Source organism: Solea solea, chromosome 3 (assembly GCF_958295425.1).
Source record: "Solea solea chromosome 3, fSolSol10.1, whole genome shotgun sequence".
Classification (NCBI taxonomy): domain Eukaryota; kingdom Metazoa; phylum Chordata; class Actinopteri; order Pleuronectiformes; family Soleidae; genus Solea; species Solea solea.
Genome location: NC_081136.1, coordinates 12,348,613 through 12,364,745, shown reverse-complemented (window position 1 = coordinate 12,364,745; position 16,133 = coordinate 12,348,613). Strand labels below are relative to the sequence as shown.

Here is a 16,133-nt window from a genome sequence, read left to right as displayed (position 1 = left end):
TGTTGTGGGCAATTAATTGCTTCTTTTTTTTTATTGCACGCGTGTCAGATTTGGGTGTTTCTGTGAGAAACAGTAACAGGGGAAAAGTGGGCCGTATTGAAAAGTGAATGCAAAGATATGATTCTGTCATTAAAACTACTCGGCATTGAGATGCAAATGAAGTGGCGTTTCTGAAGGAGGAAAAGTTGACACATGCACCACAGCATAAGAGAATAAACAGCGCAAGATGCCATAACTTGTATCCTTGACTTTGAATTCCACTGCCCCACATCTGTACATCTTATCTCTCCTCGGATGCTTAAAGTTCAGCTCAGCGGATTTGAATCCACAGGCAAACTTTGGGGCGGCAGGAAGAGGATTAGTCGATTGTTGCCCTCGCTCGCCACACTCGAGCTGAATACAAGGAGCGCCGCTCTTGCAGGGCAGACTGTGCGCTGTGTTTTTAGAAGACCTCCCCTATAGGAACACACGCCCCATACCAAATGAAGCTCCTCTAAAGGCCACTTGCATAACTCTTCACTGAGGAATGACCTTTTATTTTTAACTGCTACGACACCGATTCACAGCCAACGACAGTGTAATAAGCTTTATGTCTCACAGAGCACCTTTGATAACATTTATTTATAGTATACCATGCTTTGTAAAATGTTATTTTGGTGTAAAAGTAATAAACAATTTTTTTTTTTTTAAATTGCAAATTGCTCTTTGAAAAAAAATATAAATGATCAAAGTAATTAATATAATATAAAAAGTGCTTTTATCACTGAGAATTTTTTTGTTGAAATTTTAAAGTAATTCTAAATTACTAACATGACATGACTCTCCCTGATCTAACTGATGGTTTTACAATCCTTAATGCTCAGTTATTTAATCTGTAACAAGACATAATATTTTTTTTCAGTGTATCGTTATATTTCTAATGACACTTTGAAGCACCCCCCCCCCCCCCTCCCCCCAGAAGAGACCCCCATCTCAGGCCTTTACTTAGCAATGATGATGCATATAAATGGCACAAAATGCTAATAACTCATAGATTAACATCCTATCATCAATAACACACATTGGACGTATTGATTCACAGCAACACGTCCTCTTCTGAGTCTGAAAAATAGTAGATGCAGTAGCCCTTGTCAAGAATGTTCTAAGTAATTATAAAACATTGAAAAGGATAGTTAATTGTCAGTTTCTCCAAATTTGTCAACCATTTGGTGAAACTCCAATAACCTAATAAATCCAATATGTCCAAGACACTGATGCTCAGGTACACAAAAGGCATCCACACTTCAGCAATAGATAAATTCTGTTGCTCAGCATGCAGTGCCACCCTCAACACATCCCCACGCCAGCCAGTGGCAGATGCTGCAGTCTCAGTCTGCCTGCGTAGTGACAAGCTGGGGTTCTATGGCTAACAAGCCAGTTGTGGGAAAAGCACAGTTATGGCATGAAGGCCTTCTCAGTGCTGTGCCATTACCCAGCTCCCAGGAGAGCTGAGGGAGATCATCATTTTCACATAACAAACCGTAGATTATTATTTTGCAGACAGCTTCCTCAAATGGAAAATTAGCTTCCACCAGCCGGGGTGTCTTTCTGCCCCCATTTCAGTGGCAACAATTTACCAGGCATAGGAAAGCTGCGTAAATGAAACTAATCACAGGAAAAGCGATCCCCACCTTCTGTTGGCAGAAGCCATCAACCGGCTCTGAGATGGGCTGCTTGTAGCTGTGCTCCTAAAAGGTTGGACAGACAACAAAGAAGCAACTAATTACTGTTTGTGGCACAATCAACCAGTATTTTGAGTCCATTTGTTTTGGTCTTTTGTAATGCTTTGATTTGTGCAGCTGGTGTGGCGTGTAATTATTAGCACAATTTGATGTTGACAAAATTTTTTTTTTCCTTCAAATCTGATGGCACACGTGTGTATTATTTTCAATTAAGAACTAGTTAAATTTTGGGTGGCACTTTTACATGCTTTTAACATTACGCTGACCTGAAGTAAACAGATGACTTAATTTCCTGTGTTCCTTGGTAGCTCGTTTGTGCTGCGCTTGGCAATTGTAATTGAATACTGTTATTTTCTTCTCTACTATCTATAACCTTGTTCTCAGACAGATTTTTGCTTTGTCAGTCTTTAGCGACTTAAAGACCGGGGATCACACGTCGAGCGAGACTGCGCCTGATGAGGGATCACAGACGACGTGATTTGTCAAACCAACTGTAGCCAACTCTTGCACAAACTCTCCTGAGAGCGACCGTTCAAAGGGTAAACAAAGCATCGTTGTTTTGATATTCCCTCTACTTCCAGTCGTCTTTGTCTTCTGACGTCTTGTGTCACCTCACCTGCTCTTTTTCATTGGCTGCTGGCAACATGTGTTCAAAAAAGGAACTAGAGACGAACCTAACGACTTTTTCTGGTGTTATTGGACACTTTTGGTGACTCTGACGTGAAAGCACGTATCGTTCTGAAGGCACATCAAGCGCGACGCAAAGAAACTAATAAATGATGAGGACGAGGGTGAAGTGAATTGCGACGCTATTCCTCTCTCCTACAGCATCCATCACAAATACATACACAGCCAATTATGCAAAATAGGTGATGATTTGTTTAGCCAAAAAATTCAGACTGCTCCTGAAGTCCGGTCAGGTCTGCTACCCTCACACACTCGTCTATTCAAGTCTTTACCCTCACACACTACCAGATTTCTCTGCCAACTAGCAATGCCGACTGGCCCCAACTAGTGCAGACTCTGCCCAACTGTGAACCATGGGTAAAGTTGGCAAGTTAGCAATGTGCTTTTCTAGCTGGCTCTCCTGCTCTCTGTGGTAAATGTTAAGCTACTCCTCGGACGCCTTTCGGGATTTCGGTACATTTGACTAAATCTAGTTTATTCGCCGTGCTAAAGTCGATGCTTCAGAGGGTTTGGAGGAATGTGGCGAGATTAGCCGCTGTAGCTAAAGGAACGCTTCCCAACCTCAGTCGAGAAATATTTTCATTCTTTAATTTGTTACGTGACACTTGGTCCCTTTAGCGTAACTGCACACTGTGTACATTCTGGGAAGGAGGTCCCGTCCCCCTATGAGTGGGTCTTAAAAGTGTGGAATTAGCGTTGCAGTTTGTTTTCAAAGATTTGATTGATGATTTGATTGACTTTCAAAGATTTCTGAGTTTTCAAAGAATGAAGATATTTCTCGACTCAGGGTCAACTGAGGTTGGGAAGCACAACCTTACTTTTCTAGTAATACAAAGCTAAATGCAGATATGTCAAGTATTCCTTTAACCAGGCTCCACCAGTGCGTGCTTAACAAGTTATGCCTTGTGATGTCATTATTGTATCAAAACACTGTATTCTCATGAGGTTATGTGTCTCACGCGTAAAGATTTTGTCCTCACGTCGAAGTGCTCAATCATTTTTCTTACACTGTTAACAGGAATGCAAAATTTGCCTCAAGGCCCCATTAACACGAAAAAATCATTTATTCTCACCGAATGATGAATTAAATGCAGTAATGTCATTCAAGGTGTGGTTGGGAACATAAAGAGCACAACATGACAGGTTGTGCAGTTACCTGGTCCTTGAATGTCCAAGGCAACTGGTACAGTAAATGACATATGAAAAAGGAGTGTGTAAAAACTGCTAAAGAAGTAAATGTACACACATAAACAACATATAATTCATGTAATTGGGTCAATCTGACACATAATGAACGGACCAAATAGGCGTTTGAAATGGAAATGTATACACACATTTCTTTTTAGGGTCCCCAAAAAAAACTTTGCTCAATTTTCCCAAACTTTTAGTGAAAAATGATGTGTAAATGTTTTAAATAACATGCATAAAATGAAATGTTAAATGATTTATGAAAAAATCACCAACTCAAAATGGTGTTAGGTTTTACATAGCTGTAGATTAGTCACGACAATGTGCACAAATTTGCTCTCGTCATGATTCGTATTATGTACAGTATTTAGTTTCTCATCTTTATAAAGTGGGTCCCCAGAGGAAACACACTTCTACTGCACATTTCTTAATGGTGAATGGTGTAAATTATGCTCAAATAGATGATCAAAACAGGACATTCTCAGTTAGATCGACCCTCACTTCTATCCCAGCTCTTCTCTTCCAAGTTTGGTCTCTTCTGGTTCCAAAAAAACCAAGATGGTGCAGACTAAACTGTGAATCTCAAGGCGGGCCATTCACAGTCCAATGGTTGAGGTCATGCTACTCACTCATAAAAACCAAAACTCTAATTTTATATTTGACTCATTGTTTTATATCCAACATCTCTATTGAAATGTTTTTTATTTTTATTTTTATTGCTTCCTATAAGTGTATGATTTCCTGATGTCTGCACAATCCATAGATCTATACTTTTTTTTCTTTTCCCACGCTTTATTCGGTTCACAACAATTCAATAGCACATGTGGATTGCTTTCATTGATTCCTACGCTCCCCCTCTGTCCCACAAGACCAGCATGTATTCTGCATCACCTCCCTCCCCCCCCTTACGCACCTCGCTGCTTTCTAATAATGTGACCCTTTTGCGAGATACAAGAGGTTACCCAAGCGGTCTGTCGGGAATAGAGCAATTTAAGATATTCACAGTGCCAGGGCTAACATATCATTATGCGTTAAATCTCTGGACGAGCCACATACTAATTAATTGAATCAGAGCAATACACGAGTAGGGCCAGAGGCTACGGGTGGAAGGAAGTAGGCCTTTGCGGAGAAGGATGGAAAATCGCAGCAACGTGGATGAAGGAGGAGATGAGAGGTGGGAAAAGAACCTTGTGGGGATTGTGGCTTAAGGCAACCTCTTTTCTAGGCAACAGATCTCCAGTGCATGTAATTAGACAGGGGAAGTAGTGGGGGGGGGGGGGGGGGGAATGCGTCCTGGCAGTGTTTTGCAGTTAATCTGTCGCTGATGTCTCGCTGTCTGTGATGTATGTAAAAAAAAAAAAAAAAGGGGGAAGGAGGAGGGTTACTCAAATCAAAGCTTGCACCATGAAGCCACTAAATTAAGATTTATTCGAGTGCACCAATAAAATAAAACTCATAGCATGGGCTGAGTTGACACCAAGGGACCTGAAAGACATGGAATCTATTAATGTCTTGGTGTTTAAGCATAACTTCATCTGTTATGGTGATGGAGAGTGGCTGTTAGCTCAGCTGCCTGAAGCAATACCTGTAACATAATACCTTTGTATTGGGCATCTGTACCCAACAGTACCTTTTTTTTTGTGGCACTTGTCATTGTTTTAAGAAAAATGTTGTTTTTGTTTATTTTACGATACCCCCTGGCCAACCCCCTCTGTTGCACATAAAGCTATCTTGGGATTCCTGCTATCTCTTTTCACCAATGTGACTACAGAAACTGCAATTCAGCACCCGTTGCTGTAACATGAATCGGCACTCCGTGGTAGCCTTGATTGATAGTATTAAAAGTACAGTTTGGTACACAACCTTAGCACTGGTCCTGGATTTGGATTTTGGATTTGGATCCTGGATATTTCTCGACTCTGGGGAAACTGAGGTTGGGAAGCACACTTTTTCAACCCTATTCTAGGGGTAGTATCTATCCTATTTGCTGAAGTATTCCTTTAATAATTCATAAAAACATTAGACCATTAATCTGGCCTCAATCTGGATTAGTATCTCGATTATTTTTGATATCTCATTGGTCAGTTCAATCAGTATCGGCACGTTTTCCACTGGTAGGTCGACAGCAGAAAAGCACGGGACTGGGAGGGAGTGGGAGGTGGCAAGAAGGATGACGCTGATGTAGCCGAGTACTTGGATGAACGACCGTTTGCCTTGGTGAGATTATTTCATTTTTCTTGCAAATTGGACCGCATGCAGATATTAGGATGAATGCCGTTGAGCCCCAAGCATCACAATGATGCCCAGTGATGTATGTCTGCAAGGAGCCTTCGCAGAGGGCAGGAGGGCTGGAGAGAAAACGGTGGAAAAAAAATAAAATGAGGGCGTAGTTGAAAGAAGGGAGATACTGCAATGCTCTGTTGATGAGAAGCAGAGCAGGTGTAGAAAAAAACAACAACATATGATTCTACACTGCTGCAAAGAAAGAAAGCAACAAAGATGTGGAATCCTTCATGGCTATGATAAGAGCGCGCACACAGCCCGCCCAGCCTTTATGCACTCTTCTTCATGCAGTGCTCCAGTTGGTATTCATCTCATGAGGTGGAACAGGGAGGGGAAAGGAGCCTCGCTCTCTTCCTACTCTCCTTTTCTCTCTCTCTCTCTCTGTCTCTCCAGCTCTCCATCATTGTGCCGATGATAGATGGAAATCTCAGACCGCTGTAAATTGAACATTGCTTCCAGCCGACCATTCACAACACCATCCCGTCCCCGCTGCTATCGTTGACATCATACGGCGTGGTCTGCCACTGACAGGCTGGGGCTTTTAATGGAATAGCTTGAAACACTCAAGTGTTGACAATGGCACAAAGAATGGGGGGGGGATTAACACACTGCTGGAGCAGTGACAGAAATTAAGTTACACAAGTTTGAATGGACAGTCAACATCAATAAACAGCTGGAATTGGCCAGATTTGAGTGTTTGTGGGTCGATGTTTGGCAAGAACGGCTTCTTCTATCTGTAAATTTAAAAATGAAAATAAATGGGGCAATTAGGTTTATAGGTACTTTATATTGACCTTGATGACTAGAGTGTTTATCCATGCCGGGCTTTCTTCTGCTGAAGTAAAGGCAGGAAAGCCACACAAATAACAAAACAAAAAAGTCAGCAGTTGCCTGTCTTTTTCTCTGTGGCTCTCCCCTCCCTTCTCTTCTCCATCCTTCTGTGGCTGATGTCTCCAGTTCAAAGCACACACGGCACACGGACGGGGACTTAATCTGCCGAGTATGCTACAAAGGCGACCTTGAGGGGAGGTTTGATTGAGGTGTTCAAAACCCGGGTGAAAAAGAGGATTGATAGAATCAAGCAAGTGAGATTACTTCACATTCTCTACCACACCCACCCCGCTGACCTGGGGGGATAGTGTTGCAAATGAAGCACAGGCACAAGTTTGTGTGAGGGGAGCGAGAGGAAGACAGTGGATGAGAACGATGAGAGAGCGGAGCGAAAGAATCGAAGGTTGTGAGGGGAGCAGTGGTAAAGCAGGGAGATGGCGCCTTAGACAAAACAAAGGGAGGGGAAGAAAAAAAAAAAAACCCTTGCCTTTGTACCCACAAACTTTGCCAGCATCAAACTTATGAATCGTGCAGATGGTGTATATCGATGCCAGAGTTTTTGACTTTGTCTTTTTCCCAAGCTTTGTGTTGTACAAGTTTTTGATTAGTTCCTCAAGATCCGTAAACTCCAGTTGTGTGTGTGTGTGTGTGTGTGTGTGTGTGTGTGTATACATTGTAAGGAAAAACTCAAATAAATAAATAATCGCGCCGACAGCCGCGGCAATGAATGTCAGATATCTTTGAAAAGATATTTGAATTTGTAGAAAGAACACATGAGAACTTCGCATATTTGTTTGCCCGTAGCGTATTTTCCTGAAGAGAGTGAAATTGCTGGTTCCTATTGATTCCCCTTGTCTGTCTTTGGAGCTATGCTAAGTGGGAACACGGCTTATTTGATACCTACTCCTTGTGTTGTTACATAAATGCTCCTCTGTGTGTATTTCCTCTTTTCATCTTCTGCCGCTCTTAAAAAAAAAAAAGGGATGGGGGGTGGGGGGGGAGGTGTTGGCACCACAGTCTCGGCTGCTTTCATCACTTATGTGAGCCTCACAATTATTCCCTTTCTTCAGTCAGAAAAGTCAACATGCCCGTGTGTGGCGCACAGATGAATGACTGTTGTCTCCTCTGCCAGGATTATTAGCCACAAGAGGTGTGTTCACTGACATCCTAGGATGCCTCTTTCCCCCACCGTCACCACATTCAATATGTTCCCCTTTGTGTTTCTCGTCGAGGAAACAAAATGCTTGAAGGAGGGATGAGGAAAACGTGGAAGGCTCTTGATGAGAGGCTCGATGATGACCTGCATGGAACACCTGACAGGTGCGCCAAGACGGCTTATTGTCGTTTGCTGATGGGTCAAAAGAAAAAGTAGTTTGCCACATTTCATTCAGACCAGGTTGATTAACCATCGGTTGCATTAATATTGTAATCCATTTCAGACACGGCTTTCAAAATGGGACACAAAATTGACATGTCCCACTGAAGAAGACCTCAAGTCAGAGGTAGAAGCTAATGTTCTCATTGATTTCCAGTCGCACCAGGGTGGCTTTTTGACTGACTTTCCCTAAGGAAACAGGAAGACTTCCATGTTCCAACTTGAGCAGATGACAGTGCCACGAAGCTACTGTCTGTATACCGCTAGTTTTCAAATGGATCTCACAGCACTAAAAACTGACAAAACCCACTGACTCGCGGAAAGCAAACACGCAAAAGCACATATCAGCAGGCAAACGGCATCATAATATCTGTGTGTCCCTCGAACATCTGCGTCATTAGGGAGAGCTTCTCTGCAGCCTGACTTAAACGACAAGCGGCTTTCATTGTTTCGTTAATCTCACATTACTTACATGTCGCTACGTTACAACATTTAAAATTAAATCTTAGAGAAAGATATGAAATGGACACAGTATTTCACAAATTTCAAATTTAGCATCAGGCACAAATGTAATTAAATCTAAAGCGCTGCATGCTGGGATAAATCATTCAGTTGGGCTGTAAGGAAATATCTAAAATCTATCAGCAGTGACCTGTCAATACCATTCCTCTGTCCATAAGGAATGAATTGTTGCGTGCTTCACCTCGTCCACTTCCCATTAGCAGTCTTTTACTCTGACGTCCATGCTCTTTGGGCCGTTTAGCGGTCAGCCAGGAGAAAGTCCAGTCTGGGGTGCCCCACATTAACGTTACCATCTTGTCTTATGGCCTTTCAATGTCCGTGACCAGCTATAAAGGCCGGAAACACTATTATTTAAGGAGGAAAGGTGAAAAGGCAAGCAAGGGCTGTGTGGACACAGGATTGCATCAGAGAAGCGCCGTCGTCAAGGAAAAAAAAAAAAGACATGTTTGAGGTACTAGGGATGAATTTAAAAAGAAATGTGCAATGGATGAAAGCAGAAAGGCAGTAAAAGCAGCAGTTACAAAAAGTATTACCAGCAGATAAGTGAGTGGAGAGGGGGGCATCTGGGGAAAAATAATGCAAGACAAACAAGCCTGGGTAAGAAATCATCATGTTTTCTAAGTGAGTAGCAGAAATGTGGCAGGTTGTCGACCATTCAGAGGAGCATTGTCGTGAGGGATTTACACGGCTGTGTACAACATGCAGAAAATCTACGAGCAAGAGCTATCGGGAGGCAACGCGGAGACTCGAAGATGATTTTCGAGATGCTGTGCACCCGACGTGCTGCATGTTATCCGTCACACTCCAGCCCCCCATCCCCCCTGTTCTCCACCCGGCCCCGGGACGTCTCCATATCTCTTCAGTTCTTTTATCCGCTCACACTCAGGAGATGAATCCTGGCAACGATCATTCCTATGTGCGCTCCAACGACACCGCAACACAGCGCTGACAGACGCGTAGAGCGCGGACCCCACCCCCCCCTTCCCTTTGGAAGTGTGCAGCAATTCTCAATCAGATTGTCACGTCGCTTTCTACCGGTCAAGGGAGAGAAAGCGAAGGAAAAGCAATGGAAATGATGATTTCTTTCTCCTGGAGTCAGGCTTGTCGCATGCGATCTGCTTAGACATTCCACCTCATCAGCTTCTCCATTTAACAACGTTGTGCACAGAGGACATAAAGAAGCCCACAGCCTGCTGAGAGTATTCTGGCAGGTGCCTGTTTAAACAGTGAATATTAATGGATGCGAGAAGGAGGGCCTAGGTGCGCACACACACAATCATCCCCTGCACTTAACAGCACATGGCCATTAATTGTCATACAATTTTCATATCTTGCCAATCTGCGTATGCCACCCCGCTCATTCCTCACACTAAATGCTTGTGACACATTAGCCACAGCCACCGAAGAAAGACGGAATGGAAAGATACGCAGAGAATTGCACACAGGGACTCTGTTTGCAAGGATCACAAAGGGAGCGACGGAGTAAATGGAAATGCACAACGGGGAAGGCATGACTCATCTGACGGCTGCCACAGAACGAGTCACTTTTTAGAGAGAGACAAAAAAAAAAATTAGGATCACATTTGATTGCATCTTCAGTATCTTGGGAGACTTTAAGGAGCCATGGTGGGCAGCGATTGATCAGAGAACAAGCGCGGATGTGTGATCTGGCGTCAAGACGTCGGGCTTGTCAGAGAGAAACGGGTCATGCTCAGGAGAAGCAGAGATGTGAGGTGTCACATAAGCTAAAAGCATTGCTTAAGAGCCAAGCTGAACAGTGAGCTTGATCACAAAGCCTTTTTTTTTTTCCCATTAATTTAACCTTCCTCCAGTGTCCAGTCTAATCTGACCCTTTTTACTACTTTCCTGGAGCATAAATATTGTTTTTCACCTTATCATCTAAAGGTATCCTCTACACTGTGCATCTGTACAAATACAATTGCTGCTCACCACTTTTATTGTTTTTTTGTTTTGTTTAGTTTTTTTCAAAAATGATCACCAAAGAAAATGAATGTAAAAAAAAATTGTTTTCAACAGAAGAAAACACATTCCTATTTTCCAAGGCTGCCACATCCGCCAACATCATCAGCGGCGCTTGTCAAATTATTATTAAATCAATGAATGTAAATGCGAATTTGAAACTGTAATTCACTACAGGAAGTGCTGGGCTATCACTTCCATTGTCTGCCATGATTGCGTTCACTAATGAAGATCAAATGGAAGCTGGTGCAACAGAAAGAGAGGGGGGAAAAAAAGGGTGGGGGGGCGGGGCATAACATAAATAATGACACTACTGAGCTATAGCTTTAATGATCTATCTGCATCTATAAGGATTTCGGTCTAAACTGTTTCTCCACTGTTCTGTCTGGAAGAGCAGACATCCAAAAATCAATGATTCACTTTCAGTCATGTAGCACAGAAAAATAAACAAATATATATATATATATATATATATATATATATATATATATATATATATATATATATATATACATATATATATATATATATATATATTTTCCCCTTTTCACAGTATTGAAAATAGGATGTTTCCGAAAATGAGAACCCGGTGTTGACGTGGCACTCGAGTGCTTATGGAATCAGAGTTTGGCGAACACATGGGGTCGGGGTTGGATGATTGAAAGTGGACCACTGAGTATCGACTTTCCCCTCATTTCGAGCGGGTCTGTGTTTGTATCCAGCTTCATTATAGGTTCAATGAGCAATGCGCGGTTGCGCCGTGGGTGAAAGGCCTCTCGTTAGTGATTGAGATCGAGGCGCTGCTGAGGCGGTGGGCGTCCACCGACAACGCCGTTCCAGGCGGATGATGCAGCACCGCGTGTGCAACATCTAACACACAGGCTCGAGGATGAGATTTGGGCCAAATGATACCCAAGAAAATATTCTGCTATGACACATTGTGGATGATGTCTATTAGTGGAAGCCTTTAAAACTCTAAAACTGAATTGTTTTAACTTGTTACGAGGGGGTAAAAAATATTTTTCTCAGTTATATAAAACAAAGCAGAGCCATTTTGTTCGCGTCTGTGAAGTGTCAAATTACACAGAGCAGATCTATGCAATGTCACAGCCCAATATTCACCTTGTTCCTAATGAGCACTTGTAGACATGCTCGCTGTCATTTTTTGAATGCAAATGACTTGCTTTCAGACGCGAAGGCGCGCAATTCCGCTCTAACTGTCATCTTGAAAAGGCAGGACAGGATGTATATTCTCCGGCGTCATTTGAGTTCACCGAAATTCATTTGCGTTTGATGGCGAGACTTTGTTTGCTGGCAGCAAACAGGTTTATAGCCTTCAACAGCTGAATCGCGAGAGCCCAAAATGTGTCCCCTCTCAGCTTAGTGCTCTCCTGCACTATATGAAGTTATCCAGAAAATCATAAACACCAACTTAGGAAAAGCAAAAGTTGGAAAGGCAAATTATATGTGAAGAAAGCTATTTTTGTATCAATAATGACTCGTTTTGACACAAAGTAAGAAAGAAAAACTTGATAATTTTATCAATGACAAGTCAGCTACAGCCAATGACACTTTAGTCTCTCCCTTTTCAGTTTATATCGGTAGAAAAGTAGTATTTTAGCATGAGTATTTATGTATGTGCACATATTATAACATATAGTGTATAATTTTGTCTCATTCTCTTGATATATATATCGGGGGGGGAAAAAAACAGCTTTTACAAGTTTAAGTCTTACACTTTAACAGTAGCAACTTCGCCAGCTTTTTCAAACCCACATGGAGTAGAATTCTGATTAATCAGACCTGAACATGGCAATTGTAAGAAAAACTTGAGGATTGCACATTTTGAACGAGTTTAACCCCCAAAATGGCGATCATCGTTTTGTACCAACAAGGCCAATCTTAATTGGTTCAGCAAACAAACTGGATACTCAAGATGACTTAATTGAAAAAAAAAAAAAACAGGACAGGTCATAGACGAAAAAAGAGAGGAGGGAAGAAAATACAAATCTGATTAGATTTTTTTTTTTTTTTCAGAGACCTGAAGAAGAAACTGTGGTCGTTCAAAGCTATGAAAACAACAAAAATATAGTTTTTACTTATTGTGGATTTTTGCACAGCACTGACCATACAGTATATGTGTAACAAAGTATGTTCATATTTGCCCATCTGTATTTGTTTGTCAACATTCCATATACCAAAGGAAATGAAATATCCCCCTACAGAAATGATAATTAATCTTTTTACTGCCTCAAAATGTCACTGTGGCAAATGAACCCTACATTGTACCTTGTGGGTTCTTATAATAATGTATGGACTGTAAATTACAGGCAAACCTCCCCTTTCTTAAACCAACACCAATAATCTGTAATGTCTTGACACAAGAGCATATGCACACACACACACACACACACGGTAGAAAGGGAAAGATAAAGGAGCTGAATTTACTGAAACGATATAGAATCCTTGCTGCTTCGTCAAAATGTGCCATATTGTGTGACACTGCCACTATGCACGGGTACCTAAGTGAATTAATATCATCTGTCACCAGCACCTACATGCTCCACCCACCCAAGGAAGTGAAGCAGCTCCCCAGGCAAACAATATTCCCTTATTTCCACTCTTCAACTTCATCTGTCACAAATATTGTACCTCCTCCTTCCCTCCGCTGCACGCCACCACCTGATGCACACACACACACACACACACACACACACACACACACGCGCACTCAATGACCGTCTAAATGGCGAGCTCACACCCATTTAATCTGTCACAGTTCCAAGCACATGCACGCACACGCACACATGCGCTGACAAGCATGGCAATATCAAACCATATTCCTCATGACTGCCATCAAGTAGAAGGAAAAATAACTTTCCTAAACTGGCTCAGCATGTGTACAAAGAGGGAGATTAATCAGCTAAAGAAAGAGGGCTGGGAAGAGAAATGGGTATCAGAGCCCTTTGACAAGTTCATAAATCTGGAGTACAGATGAGGAGCATGTAGCAACCAAGATGCCATTCAGTGTGTGTGTGTGTGTGTGTGTGTGGTGGTCATCAATTCAGAGCACAAAACTTTGCTTCAAGTTCAAAGCTCCAAGTTCACGAGGTGTAGCATACATTATAAAACATATTTTGTGACATATTTTTCGAAAATTCAAGGACATTGTAGTTTTTTTTCAACCTTTAATTTTTACCTCTTCATTCTTGAACACCCTCTTGTGTTCCGTCTGTTACTACAACCAATGCGCTGCAATCACTGTATGGCAAGATGAAATGTACATTTTAATGGGTTGTACTGGCCCTTTAAGTGTATTCCAACGAGTAAAAAGGAATGGGAGGGGTATATGTGACAAATGTTATCCTCGTGAATGAAACCAAGTGAGTTTGAGGCAGAAACAGCATTAATGTTTCAAGGTAGGCTCGTTTTATGGGTTGTCATTCTTGCTATTACTTTATTAGTTGCTTATTTCCAGAATGCATTGTTTTACACAGTCTGTTGCACAGCCTCATAAATGAAATATAGCTATTTTGTACTCTCCTAAATCCCTGGGTCAACTTAATGCACAGGTTTTCCCTGCTTCATAGCTGCTAACCTGTTAGCACTTAGCCCATTAGCGAAGCTGCTAATGGGACAGGCATTTGTACCAGCAACACTTAGCTTTGCTGCTAACAGGACAATAAGTTTAGAGAGTTGCTTTCAACTATTTCCACCAGTAACTTTGTGTCTTAACTTTTGTTGACAGCACAATTAAACATGGATGGTCACACTCTCTTGATACAAAAATGTCCTTTAGCAAAAACTTAACTCGGTAAATAAAAAGGAAAAACGTGACTGCGGAGCCTTTATTGTCAGTATATAATATATATATTTTTTTTTAAGTTATGAATTGCATGCATGGTGACCACCTTTATTACATAATAAATACTGGGCGACTCACCTGGTATTATGCAAAATATTACGTTTTTCTATCTTACTTACATTAACAGTTTTATATAAAATTGATTGAAAATTGTACATGTATTTTGCTTTGCATCATGTACTTGGCTGAGCTGTCAATCAAATCAAACATGCAAAATGCCCCACACCCACACTTGAAGGCTCGGGAAGCATTCATGCATAATCTTTTTGTTCTTTCTATAATAAGACGACGGACAATAATAAAACACAGTTGAATATCACTTGCAATCAAAATCACAGATGTAAGAATTAGCATTGACATTAATTAGTTTAATCAAAATGTTAATGTCTAGTACACATGTAAGTAAAGTGTACAGCATATGTGAGCTTAAGTACATGAACTTCAAAACTGTGCTGAAATACAGCACTAAAGTCAGTAGTCTTTGTCACTTGACACCCTCGAGGCAGCCGATGTGGTGTGCCAGGTGTGCAGATAATATTGTAGGATAACAAACAGGTGGTTAGTATTGGGGAATGTGTACCAGTATAATATAAAGCTGGAGTTTTTCCCTGCTCTGTGTTATGTGTCACCGCCTGGATCTCTAGGGTGTCCCTTACGCTCATTATTGTTTGTGCATACCTCGCCAATTTTCTGTGTGAATTCGGTATCTCCCGTCACAGCTGGAAAGTGGTGGCATGCATAGGTTACAGCTAATGGGCTGCAGGAAATAGTGCAGCATGCTGGCAACATAAGTGGGGGAAAAGGCCAGTTGTACTTTCATAAAACTTTAGCTTTTCCTGACAAATTTACACTGGAAATGTGTTTGTCACTTTTTTTTATTTTTTATTCATGGACTGGCACAAAAATCACCTTTGATTTGAATGTGTGTGTTGCAGTGAGTGTGTTGTTCACTTATATGAAAAGAATTGGACTTAGTAAAGCACTTTGATGTGTTATTTCTGTTCAATGCCTTTCTTTCACTGTGTTGCTATGTTCTAACAGAGCTGCTATTCATGCAGGAGTTAATGGAATGAGATGAAAAGCAGGTGAATACATTTGAAAAGGCAGTTGAATTATTTAAAAGAAAATATCAAATATGGGTAAAAGGCAGCAATCTGACTTGACCAGAAAAACATCTGCCTCTAAATCTGAAGGAAGACCGTGATCAGTCGAGAAATTTTAAAAAAGCGTGTTAAATTTCCTCTATTGTTGTTTTGAAAGTTAAGTTGCTTTTCCATTTCCACACTCAGGATGCTGCTCTGAAGTCATTCCAAGGCTGTCTCTCGCATCCAGATCATCCATCCATCTTTATAAGCTCCTTATCCTCTTCAGGGTCATAGGAGGCTGTTACTATTTGCAGGCACACACAGGGTGAGTACAGTGTGAACACATTGCTGGGCCCGTCAGGAGGCTAACACCTGCAGACATCCTCGCATTCACACAGTTCAGAGTTTCCGCTTTGCTTCAGGTGCGTGTCTTTAAACCGAGGGGGGGAGACACCCAGAGGAAAGCCATGCAGGTGTGAGAAACCTCACGAGGGAACACCACCAGACTAACACATTTGTAATGTAATAGTGAACTGCTCGTACGTTTTTCTAGTAAACAAATGGCAAACGGGCAACGCAACCGCGAGAGTGCTTTT

At 41.6% G+C, this 16,133-nt stretch overlaps 1 long non-coding RNA gene across 1 annotated transcript in view; it reads left to right on the top strand.

Annotated features, from left to right (window-relative positions):
- The window catches only part of LOC131457239 (uncharacterized), a 50,230-nt gene extending 34,374 nt beyond the window's left edge, over positions 1–15,856 (top strand). Inside the window, exon 3 of the long non-coding RNA XR_009239997.1 lies at positions 15,742–15,856. This is a non-coding gene — a long non-coding RNA (uncharacterized LOC131457239). The remainder of the gene's footprint in view (positions 1–15,741) is intronic.
- The last annotated feature ends 277 nt before the right edge of the window (positions 15,857–16,133 follow it).